At 40.2% G+C, this 22,916-nt stretch overlaps 1 long non-coding RNA gene across 2 annotated transcripts; it reads right to left on the reverse strand.

The window, feature by feature from the left end:
* Positions 1–5,292: 5,292 nt before the first annotated feature.
* On the reverse strand, positions 5,293–22,381 carry LOC121671812. Of its 2 annotated transcripts, none has more exons than XR_006018626.1 (3): positions 22,205–22,381; positions 12,380–12,465; positions 5,293–10,124 (listed from the first exon to the last, which is right to left on the reverse strand). It is a non-coding gene; the product is annotated as an uncharacterized LOC121671812 (long non-coding RNA). The 2 variants fall into 2 exon arrangements; XR_006018625.1 differs by having other exon boundaries at positions 5,293–10,825.
* Positions 22,382–22,916: the final 535 nt, after the last annotated feature.

Raw genomic sequence — 22,916 nt, forward strand, 5'->3', positions numbered from 1 at the left:
CAAAGTCATCTGTGGAGGTTGAGGAACCCACTCTTCATGGAGTGAAATCCTCTGAGATGGATGAAGGAGAATATCTCTCTCCAAAGCCATGCCAAGCAAGCTAAGGGGTGGCTGCCCACAGGGATGCAGACTCTATTCTGGCTTGTGGGGGAAGAGAATTTGGAGTTTGCTCAAAACTTAATATGGGATCATTTAAGGGGATTGTGGAAATGTGCAGGACTTCCTATGGGATGTTTAGAGGAAGGACCAGAGGTGGAGAAAGGGAAGGATCTGGGTTAATCAGGCAGGAATAGAAGTGGACAACGAGCTTTAAAGCAGTCAATCATGTAAACAGGCCTCTGGTCCATTCATTTGCCTGAGCTCTGTTCTTGGTCAGAGCAGTCTACTCTATTTCTTCATTTTGTCCTCTTTCCACCTTCTATGTGTGTGCCCGCCCTGCTCTTTGCCTGCATGTGTTCCTGAATGCCAGTGATTTTTTGAGCCAGAGCAGCCAATGAGTAGAATGAGAAGTTACTACCCATCAAGACCAGTGTAGATATGCCATACATGCTTTTCAATGCACAGATTTACACATATGTACCCAAAAAAACTGTGTATATGAAGCTAACCACTGTCTGGATACAAAAATTTTAAAATCTTTCATTATTTTTCAGTGGTTTTAGCCTACATGAAAATACTTATAATCAGAAAATAACATAGAAACTTTACCAACACTAAACCAAAAATTTAATTTAATAGCAGTGTGTCACAATGCACGAGTCCAGGAAATTAATTCTGCCCAGAGACAGATAGATATCAAAAAACATATGCAGTTATCCTCCAGCTGTGTGTCATCCAGTAAGTCCCAGGTTTACTTATCCTTATTAGTTATTTGCCTAGATTCGTCATTGATGGATGCCGTGCACTAGTCATTTGAAAGAGCTGATAGCCTTTAGAATGTGTACACTGAGAGTTTCCAGAACAGAGGAATAATTAAACTATCCTAATGGATATAAGTCCTGAGAGAAGAATACATAAAGCTTCAGGAACAGATTAAAAAAGTAAGAAAACCAAGTAGAGTACAAACAATTCTAGAATTCTTGTGAGTTTTCCTTTTAACTTTGTATCAGAATTTGTTCCCATCCAGTGTCCAGAGGTATATATTTGTGAACAAGTTTAGACAGAAGACTACCGAGAAGTGTAGGTGGATGTAATATATTTGTCAAAGCAAGACAATTACTTTACAAGAACTATCTAGATATCTCAGCCTCAGGAGACCAGAAGCTTTAAAAAGTACAGAGGAGGTTGCTAACTGTGAAACAAACCACTGAGCTCCAGCTCTTACCTGAGATATGTGTGGGTGCACAGGCACATGCGTGGGGGTGTCTCACAAAAGCTGCTAATAACCCTTGGGCTTCTAAGTACTCGCAAATCAACACAGCACAGAGAACTACACTCACTTTGTTTTGTGAAAATTATAACCACGAAAAGAGAAATTAATGTATGCATGAAATCAAATCCCCAGGAGCTGAAGCAAAGCAATACTGTTGATAAGTTTCTAGCACAGAACTTTGAAACAGAAGTGCCTCTGAATCAGGATCATATTCTTAAAACACACTTTCAGTAACTACCAGCTGAGAAAGCGTAGCACAGCTCCTGTGTCCTGGCTGAAGCAACAGGTTCTTTCTTTAGTCCTTTTGGGTTATATTCTTGGTCTAATACACCTGGACTTCAAGAGACTCACCCTCCTGAGGAGCATTCTGACTAATAGGCTTTCTGCTTTGCAGCCAATGGCAATTTTGCAGTTGCCTGTAGTGGAGCTAGGAGTACACCTAAACAGGACTCAGCTAAAGCATGGGATTTGTTAATGGATGGGGTAAGCATCTTTTCTTCATATACCTTAGAAAGGACAAAGACCAGAAAACAATACTTTGACTTTCAGGAGGCTTGCATTGTCTTCATAGGCTGCTATAGTGTCTTTGCTGCAAACTCCAAGGGAAAATGTCTTTATGCACAGAAATGACCAAAAATCCTCCTCTGTCTTGTCCCAGTGTGAAAAAAAACCAGCATACAATACAGTGAGATGCAACTAATGTAAAATACTGTACCTGTGGATGTGAAATTGCATTGATAGTTACTGCATTTCTTCCATTTTATCTTTATTTTTTTAGACATTAAACTAGCAATTGCCTACCAAAACATACTGCAATCTTCAAATATTTGTAGATCTTACCATTAAAAGGCCATATTAAGCCAAGAATCAATTAATTTTTCCAACTAGAAATAAGGCTACAGAACAATATCTGAGACTTTACTACAGAGTAACCTAGCAACCATTTTGTTATCCATGTGTTGATCTACGTATACACTTTGAAAAAAATGGAAAATTCTGTATTATAGATTGAGCCAGTATAAAAGTTGCCACAAACCTGATACTGAGTATCTGAACATGGGACAGAAAAATGCAGTAGCTAATGAGGTAAAACTTTGTTAGAAGGACCTCCATATGACTTTTCCCATATTTGTTTGCTTTCTGGCAACTGGTTTTGTGTGAACACTTTTTAGCTTTGCACATTCTCCTACATAAGCACACATACTTGTTATCTAGCTATCTCTTCTTCTGTTAGACCTATAGGGCCAGAACCCAATGATTTATATAAACTTTTAATTATTCTATTATTTATATAAACACATAAAGACACACAAAATTCTGTATTCCCAGTAAGTGCAATACTATCGTGTTATCTCTATACACTGGTGTCCTTCAACATAGAGTGAAAAGCAATTAATGCCAAACTCTGTATTACCTTAAAATTACCTACTGCCTATAGGGAGTCCAGAAAATTTAGCATTTGCCATGGTGTTTACTGTGAACAGTGATTGTCAGAGCATGTGTTTGTACACAGCAAGTTTTCCAGCATGTAGACAGGACCAATCACACCCTGACAGAAAGGAGGTAACACTGCCTCCACAATGGGCAGACAATGGTTTAGAGTGAGATTAAGTACTTGGGCAATCATCATTTCAGTTCCTTTAGTACATGGTCACCACCAGATTTTTCTACTTTGCAGAGTCAAATGTCTAAGCAGTCTAAAAACAGTCAGTAATGTTCTGGGAGCAGTATTAAAATCTGATGCATTGATTAACTACCAGATTTCAAGAAATAAATACTAAACCTACCAAATCTCAAAGGGCATTTGATCTGAATTTGAGTAGATCCTCAAGGAGAAAGTGAGCATATAGTGCTGCATTGGTCAAAAATTCCAGTTCTTCCCAGTGAAAGCAGTGCCAGCAATGCAGATCTGGTTTAACAGCTGGATCTCAGATTAAATATCTGGTCAAGACCTTTTTAGCTCCTTACCTGGGAGAAAGAGCAGAAAACCTTTGATGGCCAACCTGCAGTTTTGGATTTTCTGCCAGGTATGATCCTCCTTCATTTGTATGCAATTGTATATACAGAAGTGAGGTGTACTGTTAGTATTTGGGTAGTTGTAAAAGTGTTTTCAAAGGCCGTTTACCTTTGAAATTTTTGATGTGAAGGTAGCAACGCACTGGCACACCATTTACTGGGGAATAGAGATCTGTAAAGAGAAACTGGTATATTGCCACATGACCAACAATTTAGTATAAAATCAAGTAATCCTATGTGTTAGCAGGCTACTCCTTCATTAAACTGACTTGAAAAACAGATTATTGATTTGAATGTGATGTGATGTCTTTTAGCGCTAAGCATTAGCCAGAATACCCTGACACAGATGTGAAGTGGGAAAAATTACTTCAACCTTGAAGGTTTCCTGTAATATTCCAGTACAATAGAAAAGTCTGTAAATCATGTAAAAGTATAATGAGTTGCTGAAGCCAAAACCTTTCACCTACAAGCAGTCTGTTAAACACCTACACTTTTCCTGTAGAGTATTAGTGGACCCCTGTAGCTGTTGATTGAAGAGAAAAATGTGGAGCAATTTTTCGACAGAAAGCTGTCAACATTCGTTGTGAAATGTTGTTGTCCAAATCTGCAACAATTTGGCTTTGCTCAGGCTGCAAAATGCTGCAAACATCTACCTGCCTATAAAGCAAAGGGGCAGAAATAAAAGAAGCACACCTTCAAGATCTTGATCCTCCCTGTGTTGCCACTCAGCCTGCCTGATGCAATCTGATGGGAAGCTTTAAAGTATGATAAAGGCAAGTCCTGATTTAATTCAGAAGCTAAGATCCCTCTAGGTGCCATTCTTGGATTGACAAATGTATCTTTCTATCATTCCTGAGATTGTTTCTAATGTAAACCTCCTGCTGCAGTCCCCCAATATAAGTGCTGACTGATTGATTTTCATCTGATTCCTCAGAAGAATGAGTAGGTCAGGCAGTGGAAAAAGCTGATAGATGAGGAGATAAATTGTTTTTGGATACTAAGCAAAAAACATCTATTCAAATCTTTTACCTAATGCACTGTTTGTTGTTGTCAATAAAATGGTAAAACTCAGGGACCTCAAGAACTGTTCTGATCTATTCCAATATTTACCTTTTTAATATAAAATTAAAATACAACTTGCATTAACCCAGTAAAGTAAAAGTAAACTGAATTAAAGCACATGAAAATGAGAGCACTCAGTGTGCAATGGAGACTCCCAGCAGATTAGCAAACATGGTATTTCATACTCCTGAAAAAAAGAGTATCACCTATCAGAAGGGACCAATAATTTGGCAATATATAGGTCAGTTTTCTCTAAGGACTATTCCAAAGAATTTGTGTGAACCACAGAAGTAGGAAAATTTAATTCTTCACCATCAAAAACTCTGAGGTTCATCAAGGGTAAACTTGCTCCCTTCCACTGGCACAGTTCAAGCTACTGACCACTTTAGTTTTATCCAAACCCAGAAGTGCAGCCCCTGACTGGGATGGCAAGAATTTTGTTCTAAAATCTACATTCAAAGAGACAAGTCCATGGTGCCTGTCCCTAAAGCTTTGGAAATTTGGGGTAGGAAGGGGGTGTTTTGGGGGGGGTTTTGGGTTTTTTACAGGTACACCTGTCATACTCAGTCCAGATAAATCGAGCTGGTTTTGCTGAAGTTTAAGTTGGGGGATCCCGTAGAGAAATAACACAAATTTCTGAAACATCAGTGAAACCTAAACATCTGTGACAGGATTTATCAGTATATATGGGAGTTACGTTCTTGATTCTGTTCATTTCCCTCCAGCCAAGGTCACAGAACTTGTCACATGAATGGACATGCTGAACTCCACTCAGCCTTGCAAAGATACTGCAACCGTTCAAATGTGATGCTATTTATCAAGAAAAAAAGAAAGATTCAAAGTAATGAAAAATTTGGGCTTTATTTGGCAGATTATTCCAGTTAAAGACATGAGAGTTTGGCTTAAAATCTCCATGAGGTGAAATAATGATGAATATACATATGAATGTGAATAAATATGTTACTAGCATGCAGAAGTAATGACAGCCAGTCCATATCTTATTTTGTTGCTGGAAAGAAACACACATCAGATTTATCTCTCTCACTGAAACAATCCACATTTCAAACAGACATTTAAACAGCTAGATGTTTTCTTAGCAAAAATCAAATCTGGTTAACAGAGCAAATATTCATGTCACAACCTGACACTGTGTTACTTTTTACTAATGAATTTACTTAATTATCTTTTCAACAGAAACAATTTACAAACCATAATTGGTAACCATGGTCTTGATAGTCCTTCAGCAACTTCTTAAAGCAACACTGTGCTACAAAATTATATCTGTAATGTAACATATATACTCCTAAGTACAGTAATGGACATTAAAAGCATGTTCCACAATGTATCTATTAAGTCTATTATATAAACTGCGAAAATAAAGTACCACATGGGCTCACTTTCAGCTACTTGAAAAGCATTAAAAATTCATGTTATATGAACAGGAACATCCAATACTCAGCTTTTGTAAGTGAATATTTAAGACACACCATAAATTGCAGTGCAAACTAGCAGTGCTTTAAAGCACCCTGGATGTTAATAAAATCACTGTACTATAATGGTCACACAAAATAAGTCACATCAGCCTACTGATGCTTACCATTGTAATATATCTGTAAAACTCAGGACTTCCATGAGGCAATGGGTTCCAGTCCCATGAGTTATGCAATATTATACTCTTTCACGTGGAAGTGTGTTGTGGTTTAACCCCAGCTGGCAGCTGAGCATCACACAGCCACTCACTCACCCTCTCCACCTGCCCCACAGTGTGATGGGGGAGAGAATCAGAGCAAAAGAGAGAAAATCCATGGGTTGAGATAAAGGTAGTTTAATGAAACAGAAATGGAATAAAATAATAATAACAATAATAATAATAAAAGAATCCAAGTATACAAAACAAGTGATGCACAATGGAATTGCTCACCACTCACTGACCGATGCCCAGCCAGTTCCTGAGCAGTGGACTCTGGCCAGCCTTCCCCCTATTTTATTGCTCAGCAGACGCCATATGTTGTGGAATATCCTTTTGGTTTGGGGTTAGCTGTCCTGGCTGTGTCCCCACACAGCTTCTTGTGTGTCCCCTCCAGCCTTCTCACTGGCAGGGCACAAGAAGCTGCAAAGTTGTTAGCTCAGTATAAACACTGAATAGTAGCTGCTGAAACATCAGCATGTTATCAACACGATTCTCATACTAAATCCAAACAGCACTACACCAGCTTTTAGGAATTAACTCTATCCCAGCTGCAACTAGGACAAAGACTCAATTTATAATTTTTATATTTGATGCTACAGCGAGAGATGTTGTCTCTCCATCAATACTCAAAAAAATCCTTATCTTATAAGCTTTTACTTAAAAAAATTACAATCACTTGATGAAAGGAAAACCCAAAACTTTTGCAGCTATTTTTCTATCCTCAAAATCCCATTACCTTATTTGTATGAATGTCTCATGGAACCTCTTTTTTTTTCCTTCAAATCTGTGCTGACAAGACTTGCTGAACTAAATTGTTCAATAATGCATCAATCCGTTATTTTCTATTTATGATGTAGCTCTTCCCTATCCCCCCATAATGCTGTGCTGAAATTTGGAGCCAAGCACAAGTTACAAGCCTGCAAAGCACCATGTGTGCTAATTGTGCTTTATATATTATTAATATGCAACGCATCCTGATACCAAGCTTCCAGAGCCCCAAGGCCTTCCAAGAGATTCAAAGAAAGAAGAGAGGAGATCCCACTTGTCCTCAGCACTTTCTACCTCCTTTTGTCAACTTTTGGCTAATGCTCATTATCAGAGCTGGAGGGAGGCAGAGCTCTGCGTGGCCGTCACTCTCCATCGCGGTCACGCCGCTCTGCCTGTCGCAGCGATGTGCACATGTGCACTGCAGCACTCTCTCACTTGAGTCCTGGCAGACAGTGTCAAGCTGTTTGTCCTTTGCTTTCTACAGTGCTTTCTCTAGGAAGACCCTTTCCAAGAAAACCTTGTTAAGCACCTGACAGAACCAATCTTCTTTTAATTTCAAGGCACTTGGACCTTTAGATGTAATTACATGTATAAATAGAATGACTCACCCAATTTTCCTGCTGTTTGTGACTTACTTTTCATTATTTTCATTTAGCTGACAGAGAGCTGACAATTGTAGCCGTCCCTGGAGATAGTGTAGTGAATCCAATTTACAGACAGTCTTTGTAATTGTTTGGCAAGAGACTGCCTGGCCATGCATTTAAGAACAGAGGTGAACTTATATATATTAGGATGAACCAAAATCAAAGTACCACATCTTATTTTATTTTTAATTGAAACAGCAGAAATTTAAGAGAGCGTGGCAAACTGTACAGGCATGAGAGCCCATCTGGACATATTTGACAGGGCTCCTGTCATGCTGACAGCTTTCTACAGCTCACTGGTGCCTGACAAATTCAAAAACTATTTTCTGGGCTTATTAAGAGAAAATTGAAAGGGTCCAACCATGAAGCAGCCTCTGATTGCTGCTCAGCACTGCATCTTCTCTGCTGCTGCTCTGAATGCAGGCAATCCTGTGGCCTGCTACACCTGGCACATGGGGACAGCTCCAGAAATGAGCACCTTACCTGCTCTTGGTAAGGGAGACAGGAGAACCATAAAAGTGTGTGTCTTCCTGGTAAATACACCCCTAACACTTAACATCTCCCTTTGCTTCCCTTAAATTCATTACATTCCTTAAACGTGTTGCTTCCTTTAAATTCATTACACAAATACAAAATTAAAAGCTTTGAAAGGACTAACATATTCCTATCAACTAGAAGGTTCAAGTTTGTGCTTTTCCATGGCTTCATTGAAGTTCACCCAAGTGAATACTCCCAAATCTCACAAGAAGTTGTGTGCCTGTGGTACTCGGTAGGGCTCAGTCAACTGTATGGCAAAGATAGTATAGAAAATACCATCAAAAACTGCAGCCTAGGAGTCTGAAAAGGAAAAAACATAAAAGCACAAACAGCTGCTAACAGCTTCATATTATGTTCCCTCTGGAAAGTAAATACAGCCTATGGGGAATTTTCCAGTAGATACAAATGGCTCAAACAAACTACAGGGGAAAGAAGAGAGAGAAGGAGGGAGAATGGGGAGTTATGGGGACCTAAAAAAACTACAGAAATTACAGTCTCAAAGCCTCCCGTTCATTTTGAAGTCAATCTGTTCCACTTCTCTTAAGATGACTGGTGATCAGAAGATATTTAAGACCATTGTCTTTCTTTATTGGACCTTTTTCTTCTAAGTACTCTCATATTTTTTAAGCAGAGGTTATAAAAGTACTGATACCAAGTTCTAGAAAGTAAAAGAAAATCTTACTGAAGATAAAGGGATTCTTACAAAGAAAATGTTATTTTCCTGTTGCATTAAATTTTTTGTAGACATTCCTGCACTAGAAATGAATGGCATTGTAAATGGAGTAAAAAGTAATAATACAAAAGACATGACGTAATACAACAGGAATTGCTGTATCGATTATGCGTTCCCTCTTCCTTCGGTCCATTTGGTCCATTGCTTCTTAATCAGTATTGTGTGTGTCTACATTAGTGTGATGGCCTGAAGCAGGAGTGCACTTCTGAATCAAATGTCCTGCCATTTCCAATTACTCTGCTTTTTTTCAGATCTCAGAGTAATCTGAGAGCACACAAGCTCCGTTTCACTGTATAGGCCTAAATGAAGAGCTGAACTTCACAGCTCACCTGATGTACTCCAACCACTGACAGGTAATCAGTCTGCAGCACCAAAGAGAGTCAGTCCCAGTGCATGTGACAGAGCTGCTGGCCCCTTGGCACCATCTTTCCCCCTACAAAACATGTTGCACTGAACTGCCTGCTAAGGTGGATGCAGTTTTCTTTCATTCATGCCAGCCACCTTGCTATGTTTGCAGCCTGATTAAAAATGTAGCAAATCTAAAATATAAAAACTTCTTAAGGCTTTTAAAATTCTTCTTTGCCATTAAACACCTTGTTAATAAGCTAACCAAGTTCTGAGAGTTTTCCTGACATGCTGGCAATAAACCTGTAGAGGAACATTTCCTGAAACAGCTCACTATAATTCTTATAATGATAAAATAATCAAATAAGTTTTCAAATGTGTCACTATCAGAAACCATCAAGTGTTTTCTCTATTTCTTCACTGTTGTCCAGGTTTTGGCTGGGATAGAGTTACTTTCATCTCAGTAGCTGGAACAGTGCTGTCATTATCTCAACCCTCTGGCCCCATATTGCGGGCCAAAAAGGACTGTTGTGGTTTAAGCCCAGCTGGCAACTAAGCACCAAGAAACTGCTGGTTCAACCTCCCACAGCACTGTGGAATGGGGAGGAGAATCAAAAGTAAAACTTATACATTTAGATAAGAACAGGTTAATAATTTAAACAAAGTAAAAGACGGAGAAGACGAAGAAGAAGACGAAGAAGAAGATGATGATGACAAAATCAAGGCAAAATGATGCACAACACAACTGCTCACCACCCACTGATTAATGACCTTGCTCTTCTTCTGGTTAACTCCCCCAGTTTATACACTGGGCACGTTGTTCTCTGGTGTGGAGTATCCCTTCGGCCAGTTTGCTCAGCTGTCCTGGTTGAGCTCCCCATCAGCTTCTTGTGCCCCTCCTCACTGGCACAGCAGGAGACACTAAAAAGTCCTTGACTCAGGGTAGTCACTAGATAACTACATCCAAAACATCAGCATCAATATTATTCTAATACTGAATCTCAAAAACACAGCACTGTACCAGACACTGAGAAGAAATTAACTCTATCCCAGCCAAAACCAGGACAACTGTGAATATGTAGTGAACTCCCAGTTCTCTGATTGGGGATAGAGCTGTGGAAGACACAGATCAAACCAAGCAATTCTTAGAAAATCTTGTGTTAACTGAGTTGATCTGAATCTGTTGTTAATAGCAGTTACTATTTGGACAGTAAATTCCCTCACTGTGATTCTCTCACAGTTTCCACAGGTTCTCTCTCACAATCATGCAGTGAGAAGAATAGCTGTAAGGACAAGGCCAGATGTTCACTCAGAATTAGGCAACTGCATTGGCACACTGGTGGCTTCTAGGTCTTGTTGGAGCAGTTCCTCACAGGGCGCCTGACATCTGACACATGTATGACTCCATGGTCCCTGACAGCAGGTACCAAGCAGCTCTTGCCCTCTCAGACATGCCCAGGTTACCCAATGCTTGGCTGATGTTGATGGGCCATGGCCTCTTGAGGTGTTGGCTGACTTGGGGGGTTTATCGCTTCCGGTGGATTTAACGGGACCATTTACAGCTTCTTGGAAGACTTTCTCAGGTTGCCTCTCAGCACATACCTTCCACTCTTCAGCTGTTGTTATCTGGTAAAATTTCTCCATCCACAGACAGTTACCTATAGTACATGTTCACACACACTCACAGAGAAGGGGCTTTCATATTAAACTTTGTATCTGCTTTGTGTCCTATACTGAAATCTGGAAACAAAAATTATTTTCCAGCTATATTCTCAACCAGAAAAGACTTTGATTCTTCTAATCTCCTAGAAAAATCTCCTGGTTCATTTTCTCATTCCATTCCACCATCACACAGATAATATTGTCCAACAGAACAACAAATTAGAATAGTTACAATTCATATGCTTAATGACATATATTTAAATTAAGATAATGAACATGGAGTTTTAGCATAAATTTGAATATTGTCTTTACCTTGTTTTATTCCCAAATGACAACCTGTCTGCATACTTCTCTTGTTTTGTTCCCGAGTTCAAGTGACACAACAAACATTACTTATGAGAAACTACAGTATTCTTGTCTGGACTGGCACAAAGAGGATTTTTAGGGTTTTTTTAGTTTATGGTCTTCAACTACCCTTCACAAGTCTTTGTCTCAGCACCAGGAATTAAAACTAACCTGGAAAAAAACTGTATTTTCCCTATTTAATACGCAAGAAATTCATAGTTATATAAATGCCATCAAAGAAAGTCTACAGCACAACTAGAAACAGCAGCCAGAATTACAGGCTCATGGGCCAATATCTCAACAAAAGCTGCTTGCTGTCTTTGCCATGGCTGAGAATTAGAACCACAGCTGCTGACATCCAAAAGTGGAGAAGGCTTTCAGCTCTCTTACAGAGGAGTAATCATTTCTTCCCTTACAGCCACTCCACCACACTGTCATTTGCACAAATACTCAGTAGTTTCTGTCCTTCCTGCTTTGCTGTGTTAGCTCTAAATCATCATTCATGTTTCTACTTATCAAATAATCTCAAATTATTTACTTAGAAGGAGAAGATGCACAATTTAGACTTCCATGTAAAACCAGTTAATCAGTGCAAGCTTGGAGGAGATACAGATAACGAGAATAAACCTGTTCTTAATTATGCCACCATCCCTTTTGGATTTTATCTCTTACAGCTCTAACATGAGTGTGGCTGCACCCAGCCAGACTGCTCTGCATCTGAATAGATGGGTGATTCAGCAATATTTCAGCTGGACATCCATCAATTTATTAACACAGTTTGGGAGGCTGAAGCAGAGAGACTATTCACCATGGCTGAAAAAAATGCAAACATCACATGTGCCTTCAGAAAGGGAAAGGAGGAAGACTGGGAAGCTACAGGCCAATCACCTGGCCTGGGGCTTGGAGTCAGACTCAAAACTTGAAAAAAATGGCAGAACATGCTGTAAAACACTTTTTAATATTCTGTCTTTATGGAGCTAAAATAACAACATCCAAAAAAGAAAGGGGCTACAAAGAGACTGAAGGGAAAAAATCCTGAAAACAAATGACATGGCAGAATGAAGCTACAGAAAAAGCAAGATAAGGGGAACTTAATGCTAGAAAAACAGAAAAGAAGTATGTGTCAGGGAAGAGAAAGATACCGAAAATAAAGCAAGCAAAACAGGAAAAATGGTTATATAACAGAGGGCATAAGATCAACTCACTTGGCTTAAGTCACCCTTGGCACCCAAGGCTGCACTTGACTCATCTTTAGTCTGTAGAATGTGTTTGCCAAAGTCCATAATGAAGTCTGGAACAGAGAGAATCTGTTGTGAACTCTCTGGGCCTTTGCATATTTTTAAATCATTCAAAATATCACAGAAAAGAAACTGATAAAGTAACACTTTTCTGTTTCTCATTCCAATGCAGTGAGAATTTATAACAGCATTTGGAAAAAAATGGGGTTTTTTTTCCATATTGTAATCCTCATATGTAGTATGTAGTACTAATTTTTAAATTGTGCATTATAATCATTACGACAATCTAAGTTACCTGAAGACCAAAAAACCTAAATTATGCTATAATCAAAAGGTGATAAAATAAAGCATTTTATAACAGATTTCAAACCTTCACATTCCCAGTACAGTAAAAAATTTGCTTTCATATAATGTAGGAAAACCAGCTTGCATTACTGCCATGCTTCTGCATCATTCAAGACATCATCACCATTATTATCATTACTAGAATAACACTACTTGCATGTTACTTATTTAACTGTAAGCATACCATAATTCCTCATTAACAGTGCTGTATTCCTAACCTGAACATGTTACTTGGAGATGGATGAGAGCTTTTCCCAGTCACAGGAAGTCCAAGGTACCAGCTGAAAGGCTGGTAAATCTGTATGCAATATTCTGTACTACAGCTACCCTGCGTGTGGCAGACGAACCCCCCAGGTGGGAAAGGCAGCTGTGCAAGGCATGCACTGCTCTGGAGTTGGTGCTGCTTTGTGTGACTCATATCCATGTATAGCTGGGTAACTATCAACCAGGGAGAACAGAAGAGAGAAAAAAAAAATAATAAAGGCCAACTTGGTGGGCTGCCATTCATCCTGTATGTGAGATACCCTTGTGGCCCCACCACCAAAACAGAGACTCTAGTAGGGGATTAAAATAATCCAGAAAGTCTCTTCAAATTTTAGTCTCAACTTTACATAAGACACTAACTGTATTTATACTGCAAAAGCAAAGTAAAATAAAATAAAATAAAAAATTACATTTAATTGGTTTTTAATAATAAACAGTAATTTTTAGAAATGGGACCAGAAAGGTACCCTGATGACACTGGTGCACAGGGCAGTGCTGACACCAGCCTACCTTATCTGCTGTCTCCTTTTATTTGTTATCACCTGCCCACAGCACCTCTGTCCCTTTGCTCTGAGTGTTATGAAATGCCAAAACAACTGCTGAAGTTAGGTTTTTTACTTTTCTCTAGTTATTAATGGAGCTCTCTGTCTAAATGAAACCTCATTTCTTGAAACTTACTGGAACCTAATCTTGAAATCTCTCCTGTTCAGTAAAAAAGCACCACAGCTCTAGTTAAAGCAATAGCTATGGGAGCTGTGGGAACAGAGGTGGCAGCATGAATATTGAGGAACTGTTTTTCCAAATAGGAAAGGCTGTTTAGAGACCAGCAGAACACACCAGCCCATCAGCCCATGAGACTTCTCTGCTTCCTTTCTTCTTGTTTGATAAGAGGAGAGTGACAGATTTTACCAGAGATCAGAGGAAACTGTCTGATCCCAGTGGGCTTTGGGGACCCGAGAGGTCTTGCTGAGGGACCTACCACTAGTTAAAAGCAAACAGTTCATCACACAGCAGGAAGGGATCTGAAAAGATAGAAATAAGGCACATAAATGGGAAGGAGGGATTTGGATGACAGAAGGGTGGTAAAAGAAAGAATAAAAAAAAAAAAAAAGGAGAAGAAGGGAGGGAAAAGGGGAAAAAAAATACAGACTGAGGGATGAAACAACCACAAACCTGACCTGTGCAGGAAAACATCATAAACTTCCTGGGGCTGCAGTCCCCTTTTAAAATTCCCCAAGGATCAGCAGGTAGTTCAAGCTGACAGTAAGATGCAGAGCACCCCCTGACATTTATGGGAAGGGTTCTCAGCTGAGGAGCAGCAGTTTTCCTCATGGATACATCAGAATCATTAATTTGCTGGCCCTCATACTTCAGCACATTAAGGCCAGATACTCCTTTCTCCCTCTGCTCACGGAGATGTTTTTTCCTGAATCTTGTCTTCAGGTGAGTGGTTTTCCACTGCTGACATTTAATATTGTTCAAGGCAAAGAGGCTGTGTGACCAGACCTCTTTATCAGCAAAACTACAGTAAACACGTTTGTAGTGTTACTAAATTTTGTTTGGCTGCCTGAAATGAAAACTAGACTGAGTGATAACAGGCTGGAATACCCTGAGACTCAAGCAAATCAAAGACTGCTTTAATGGGGACCATGAAAAGTGTTTTGAAAAAATTCAAAGAGCAAAATACTACAGAGTGACAAAAAGACTATCTTGAGGGAGTGAGTTAGTGACTTTACCTCTACAAAGAAATTCAGTACAAAAAGACACCTGGATCTTCTGATTAAAAAAAAAAAAAAAAAAAAAAGGTAGACAAATAAATATCCCTGACCACAACTTTCCTCAGTCCCACCAGTTCTTACAGAATTTTTCTGAATCTCATCAACTGATGAGAGACCATCTGGAAGAGCTCTAGTGAAGGTTCCATGAACACTGTCTCGATGGCATAGGCTCTTGAATGTGGCTATAGCTTTCTACCTGTGGGCTGAATGGAAGAACAGATCCGGAAAGCAAAATTCCTTCTTGGATAATGAGTTCCACATGAGACAGCTTCTTCCACTGAATTACATACCCTCTAGAGGAGTTTTCAAGAGAGCTTCTAGAAAAGTTGAGTGAATATGTATATTGTTTCTCTTAGAGAAAACACCTCAGGATGGGAAGACTAACTGGTACTAGTTCTGAGCATGAGACAGTGCTGTCTGCTTGTCCCTTTCTTTTGGTGACACACCTACACCCACAAACATCCATCTTTGCTGCAAGCTCCCTCATGAGGGCCTCTTCTCTCAATACTTTTACAAAAAATAGCATCCGAGGTTCACTCCGTGCTACACTGAACACCACCCTTACAAAACACTGCAGAGGTGTGGATGTCAGTCTCTCATTGTGCCATGTCCACTCTTACTGGGAGACCAGAAACAGATCACCCATCCCCACCACCCATCACCACTGCTTGCTGAGCTTCTGCTCAATTCCCTCCCAGAGCTTCTTCTGGTTCTGCTCATGACTGCTAATGCAGCAGCTGTCTGTGTACTGCAGGCCTTCTGTTGCTTCTGCTGCTGAGGTGAATATGTGATTTCTGATTCTGAATAGAGTCAGCTTGGATCCAGAAATGGGTACTACGTATGGTACTCCATCACCACGGGAATTGCCCAGGGCAGCAGTGAGCAGTACCAAATGTCCTGGTGCTCCCTGTGCATAGTCCCCACCACCAAGACCTTACTTCAATCCATCTGGGGTGTGACACTGTCATTCCTTATATATGACGTGTCTCTGGTTACAGTGCAGGCATTAGAAGATGCAAAGGTCTGAATTTCCCAGATCAGGACACTCCATGTCCACTGCCATGGTTGCAGGTGCAGGGTAGTGCCTACCACCTCCTTGTCCCAAGGCTGCTGTCACTGCAAAGGACACATCACTGACTTCATGGGAGAAGGCAGCTCCTCACCAAGTGAGGAAGGTCTCATGAGTCTGTATGAGCCAGTGATGAATGATAGATGTTGCCCATTATTAACAAGGAAAGGCAAGTGCTGCTTGGAGTATTTTGACATGTTAGAGATGAGTCATGGGAATTCCTTATTTTGCATTACCAAGAGTCCATTCCAAATAGAGAAAATAACTAATATAAGAATAGCTATTTTCAGCTTTCAAGCTACCATCTGCTGAGTTCTTGTCACCATGCAGAGAAGCTGGTAAACATCTCACAACCTCATGTTACAGGAAGGTAAAGCTGAAGAGCGTGAATTTGCTTGTGTGACAAACCTGGCACTAAGACTCAGCTCCCAGCCCCCACCTGGTTCTTCATATTACACTTTTTTAAAGTCTTAGAGTGCTCAAATAAGAAGTTCAAGTCATTCAAACAGAACCTGATCCAGTCAGGCTATCAACAGGAGTACTACTGTGAACAATTCATTGTGAAGTAAATGAAGCTGCTCACAGAAAGTGGGTGTCCACAGCTTCTCTTTGGAAGTAGATGGAAGGCTAAAGCAAATTCTGTTTTCTTTTAAATGGGAAAGAGAAACTGTTGGATGATTCTCCAACTTCAGTATTGTTAGCTGTTGTTAAATTAATAAAACATCCAGTACGTGAGCAAATTATCAAATGGCTTAAGTACAATTATAGTGCATTTCAAATATCAGTTCTAATTATATTTCCTTTTGACAAAGTAATTACACTTCAAGAAACCACAATCAGAACAATTTTTCACTGCCAAATCTGAGAACAGAAGGTGAAAAAGGTGCATTTAGATGATTTTATAAATGACTAATTTAACTTTTACATATTAAAAAACCCATAATAGTAGAACAGCTTAAAAATAGACTAGAGAACTCACATTTTAATCCTATTTCAAGGCGTTTCATGATTTGTAATTTAATGAGCCTTAATACAAAGCTTATGTTTAGTTTTCTTTCCCTCCATTAACTTGATATTTTCTTGATATTGAAAGTTGTTTGGCTGCTACAGAGACAATATATATTTTTAGTCAAAAATTCACACAAGAGCAAAATTAAGCACAGCCATTTCCTGTCCCACTCCAGCTTCACAAGATACTCTGAACATCTGTTAGAGAAGACTGCAAGATATTCTTGTGAGGACTGAGAGGCTGTTTACTTTGTGAGGATATTGGGTTCAGGGGCTGTTGAGCATAAAAGACTGGGACAAGAGACAGGAAGAGAAGGAATACATTAAAAACCCAGTCAGAGAATCCAAAAAGAGCAGGTGAAAATTGATACTTATACCAAAGACCAGAGCCCTCACATTGATTATTGACAGGACATTGATGGAACAAAGCTTTGACAAATTCCACCAAAACTCTTTAACTGATAAGGAGGGAGAAGCAAGATTACCAGGGGTGTTAAGGCCATAAGCAAACCTACTATGGGATATTTGAAGAAATTGTGGGAATGTGATAAACTTGCAATGAAATATTTAGGGGAAGGGCATCAGTGTAGATAGGAGAGGACCAATAAAGGAAAAAAGGAGAGAAGAGGAGGGCAAATAAATGGCACCAAGTCCTGTGCCTGACCGCTGCAGTCTGTCATTGTTACACTCCATTCTGGAATATTACCCTGGGTGAGAGGGCTCTCCAGTCCATGAAAATCTACTCTATCAGGAGTCTGAGAGCTGACTAACGGAGGGACCATAGGTCTGAGCCAGCTATTGGGCAATCCTGGGCCTGAGAGATGGGGGACACCATAGGGCTGGACCTGCTATCAGATTCATTTGGATGTGTGTGTGTGTCTCTGTGTGTGTGTGTCTGTGACATCTGCTAGCATGGCTGGATCCCAACTAAACAAGTAAGGACCAATTGTATTTCTCATGTTTACATCTGGTGGCTACTGCAGCCCGGAAAATGATGCTGTGCCCCAAAGCCTCCTGGACTCAGCTTTGCTCCATCAGTGCTCCCTCTGTTAATCCCACTGTTTTCAAGTGCATGCACACATCTCTCAGGATGTGCTGCATATGATCAGAACTACTCTTTCAAGGCAGCACTGAAACAGTAAACATCTGCTCCATCCTTGCCATGTGGACCTGATGTTCTTCCAACCTGAGGCAGCAACAGATGCACAGAAAAACTCCCAAATTTCCTCCAGGCTGATTTTGATGAATTGCTCCTTCTGGACTGACAACAGAGGGATAACATGACTTGAGCAAGGAATGCTGGTCTTCAACTGTTTTCTCCTCTTTTCTTCACAACATAAAGCATGACAGGGATTTCTGACAGCACACAGAAGATTACAGACTTACTGAGGCCTGTAGGGTCTTCTGTGAGAGAAGGCATGGATTACCTCTCCAGGGCAGCATGGTGATCTGGATGCCCTACCTCAGTCTCAACATGCATTTAATAAGGTCTGAAAAAGTTTCAAGTAGCATTTGACATGTTGCCTCAGCTACTTAGCTCCCCATGGTGCCCATGAGAAAACCACACACCCAAGATAGCTCACAGAAAATCTTGTTGGAGATGTGGGTAAATAGTGGGTTTATCTGCACAGCCAGACTAGTAGCAGATTGAGAGAGAGAAGATAATTAGCAATTTTTGGATGTTGGCAATATGTAATTTCAGACAAAAATATTTGCTTTGAGGCTCTGACTTATAGTTCTGGCACCATTTCTGTTACAGTCTTCTTTTCAGATGCTAGAGACTGTCCAAGTTCTCACTGATGGCTGTTTTATGCCCCTTTCTTTTCCTCCCATAATTAACATATGCTGCATGCTTTTGGAATAAGATAATTTTGTTCAAAGTTTTCCTTTTTCGCCCATATTCAGCTCATGGGCACCAGAGCTATTAAATTTGAGATTTTTGGTTGTTTTCAATCCCACCCACCCTCAACTGCAAGGTTCAGGGCCACTGCAAGCTCTTAGCAGCCTCTTGCATGCATCCAAAGAGCTCATACTGTTTTTGTTAAGGAGGAAATTATCCTTAAAGCAATGCTGTATGGAAATAATAATTGCTGCCCTGGCTCTTTCTGCTGTATTCCCCTCACCATTTTGTGAGGCAAATCTCTTTGTCATTCTGTTTCATTGTTACACATCTCTTTGCTGTCCTCCCACAGTAATGCCAGAAGCTGGGTCAGTTGTGTGGTGTACACAAAGTGATTTGGAGGTTTGGGACAGGGGAGGCTGTGGAAGCTGCCCAGCTGAACCACAGGAATGCAGCATCAATGTGCCACTCACACAAAGGACCTGAGAGTGACAATCTGCCCACTACAGAGAAGTTTTTGGGGTGGAACTGTGTTGCTGTTGTACATCTGGAGAAAAAGTTCTGTCTCGTAACAGCGCTATGGAGAACAGTAATAACCTGAGACCAGGCAGGCTAACTGCACCACTAGGTCTGTTTTGACTCACTTCTCACTGGATTTAAGTCCTGCTTCTCACGTGAATACTGGAATGTACTGGAGTATTCCACCCATCCAGTGTCTGGTTGTAATTCATAGTCAGGTTCTGAACGTGAGCAATAGCCAAAAATAGTTTCTTAAAGTTTCTTAAAGGCCATTTTGTAGTAGTGATTGTGAATAGAATATAGAAGAAACCAAATTCAGGCACATTGGTATTCAGATCCAAGCAAAAAGCATTAGTGTAGTCCTAAAAGTCATTGGCCTGATTTACGGCCTGAATTATTATATTCCTCCAGGGTTTCAGTGATGACATGCTTGCCACATGCTGTCTTGTTCAACACAGCTCTTTGTCTTTCTCAGAATTGCTCTGTAAAAGTCAGCATTTGTGCAAAAGAAAACTAAGGGAAGATTAGAAAGGCCAGGACCATGCTAGACCCAGCATACAAATCATTCAGCCAACATGCCTTATGTGTTGTCACCATTGGCACATCTGTGCCTTCTGCTTTCCACCCTCACTCACAAAACCTCTTTGTTTTCCCCTGGAATATCAGGATGCTTCACAAAAATGCACATGAGCATAGGCTTGAGCCTGGGGTTTACAGCAGCAGGGCTTCGGTGTTGATTATAAGCAATTCTGATGTTTTCCACTGATTACCATGCATTTTTTTTTCTCCTACACAACATCTAAGATGATTCCTCGTGTTTCTGTTGTCCTTTCTCCTAATGCAAGAGAAAAGGGCATTTCCTAATACTGAAAGGCAGATGAGGAACACTCTCCCCAGGCAAAGCACAAACAGCCTGTAGCCAATTTATTTCACAATATTCCTCCATGTCAACATCTTTCGTAGATCTCCCAAATGATTATGCATCTGTACTGATAAGGAAAATACCCAGAGATATCCTAATGCCAAGAGCTTTGCTGGGATATGTCTCCTCTTTCTTCCTTCAAGGTACAAAACTGCTTCTCACTCAAGGAGACAAAAAAGAAACTTTCTGTTTAATCAGAATATTAAATAACTGGAAACTTTGTATTTCTGTAGCACATCTGGTACTTTCTGTTACTGGAGGCAAAATACTGAGCTAGATAGATAAGTGTTTGAATAACAAGGTTATTGTTTCTTAATATCATAAAAAATTACCACTGGTGAGCAAGATGGAACAGTATTTGACAGCAGACCACTGAGTTATTTTATAAATGCATGCCAGCTGCTATGGTAGTCAGGAATAAGATAGACAGCTGCAATACCAGTAATTTTTGACACATTTTTTCCCTGTTTTCTATTGTTTCTCTCTAAGTCCCATTAGTAATCAACAATTCAACAGTCTTACAGGTTCCCTCACTCAGAGCAAGGACTTGTTTTAAACTTGATTTACCTGTTCCTTCTCAAACCATCTACCAGAAGCAAAAATTTTACAGCTTTAAAAATACATTAATACAAAGCCAGGGGCAAGAGTTAATGACAGTCATTTCTACCTTTCTCTAAGTACTGACTGAACATGCAAGGATTCAGAGAAATTCTTGCTTCTAACAGTATGCATCCTTCATTAAAACATGAGGAATGAGGTGAGTTTCCTTTCTTTTCCAGGAAGACAGGCTTTAAAGGACTTAACATTGCAAAGGAGTCACAGGGTAAAATAACAATTTCCTCTACTGCTTTCCTTTACTATTTCACCCCAGGTTGCCAGCACACCAAATATGCAGCTGCATTATCATAAAATCAATCAAAAAGAAATATAGAGGATATTGAGGCCCTTCAGCCATTACTGCCACACAATAGGTGAATCAATGCCACGGGGACTCAATGTGTTCAGTTTCAGCATTTCCCTTGTGGAAAGCCCCAGATTTTAACTCTTGTCTGCTTCTGAATCCTCGAACATAAATATTCCTTTTTTAAATGGTTAAGTTCTTAATTATGACTCATTAGGGATATTATTATTCTATTTTATTTACTTACTTATTGACAGGTTAAAGTTGCAGACATAACAAAAGCCATTCTATGAATGACAACATATGACAAATGAAGAGCTATGTTCTATGTTAAATGGCTTTTCCTCTTTAAGGCTTTGTAAAAACAAATAAATGTTTATCCTGTTTTTAAGATCTGACTGGAAGTTCCACAACTTCAGGTTTCTTTCATGATGAAACAGTGAAGTTCACAGAACTGGACAGCAACTACCCCTACACCATGTATTTAAACAATTTAAGTATTTAAATGAACTACCATGTAAGTTTGATCCTTTGAATCCTTAGAGATTGTAATCTACCCTGCCCAGTGGCCAAACTAAATGTTCATTACTAAATGCAGTTGAAGAAGCAAGGGAGGGTGATAAATTACCACCACAGCAAGGAAAACAGCCCCTTCAGTCAGAGGCACCAGCTTTCCATGCCTTCTGCAAAAGGATTGCACAGTCTGGTGTCCCCAAAGTACTTTGACATGTATATCCTCTAAAACTGGAACTCACTTAAGGCAGGCTTGACAAAGAACTGAAGTAGACATCACTGTGGCAGGCAGGCATTGACACTGCCAGAGAACATGGGGACACTTTAGACACTGTGTTTCATGTCTAAATCCCACCTTTCTCACCTTGCACTGGGAAGTTCAAGGATACCCAATAAACAAATCCTATCTCATGTTGTGCTCTCCCCAAAAGACTCATTACAGTAAAGTTAACAGCAGGATTAATAAAAATTACACGTTTCTTTTCATATCTTGTTCTACGAGATACTTGCCATCACTAGAAGAGTCTAAACAAAATGGGATCTGTCCTTCTTCTGCAGAGGCTGCACAGCTGCCCAGAGCTGCTCCATGGATACACAGGAGACATCTAACACCCCAGAGCCCACCAGACTTACTGTCCAGCTGCAGGCTGACCTCCCACAATGTGGGCATGTAGTTCCAGACACATCCAACTCATCATTCAGCTGAGCTGCACTGAAGCTTGTTGCTTTAAACTGCTGTACACGAGGCAGCCCCACCAAAGCAAGCAGCCTGGGAAAAGCTGCTGCTTGTACTGAGTAAGACAAAGACACTTTTCATGGCTTCAGCAGCTTTGTTCTTCTCAGCCTCTGTTCCTCTCATTTCCTCAAGCTTGTGAGCAAGTGTGAGCCCAGCTCATGGTTACAATTTGTAGGCTGAGAGAGGAATTTCCCAATAGCTCAAATCCTGGAGCTGACAAACCTGCTCTATAAATAAGAAAAGTGGCAGTTTTTCATCATGAGCTTAAATTAGGTTTGAGCACTCTGAAAAACCTCCTGTGAACCTGCAATACTGATAGGAAGTGCACACATTTTACTCCTTGTCTAACCTATCCCAAATTAACCTCCCCCTGCCCATCTAATTTTCCATCTGGAGGAAATTTTGGCACATTCTGATTCAGAAGAAAAAAGACTGTTGTACTTCATCCGAATTTTTGTCTCTGGCTTGAATGTTTAGCTAATTGTGGAGGCACCTATGCCCCCTTGCTGACGGCGTGCTGCCAGCATGTGCCCCACACTACCCTCACACACCTCCCTCTCCCACCCCTTCCACCTGCTGGTCCAATGGAAATGAGCCCATCAGACTCTC

This window comes from Corvus kubaryi, unplaced genomic scaffold, assembly GCF_017639235.1.
Source record: "Corvus kubaryi isolate FWS band 111438036 unplaced genomic scaffold, C.kubaryi_AGA036_p1.0 37398, whole genome shotgun sequence".
NCBI classification, from domain to species: domain Eukaryota; kingdom Metazoa; phylum Chordata; class Aves; order Passeriformes; family Corvidae; genus Corvus; species Corvus kubaryi.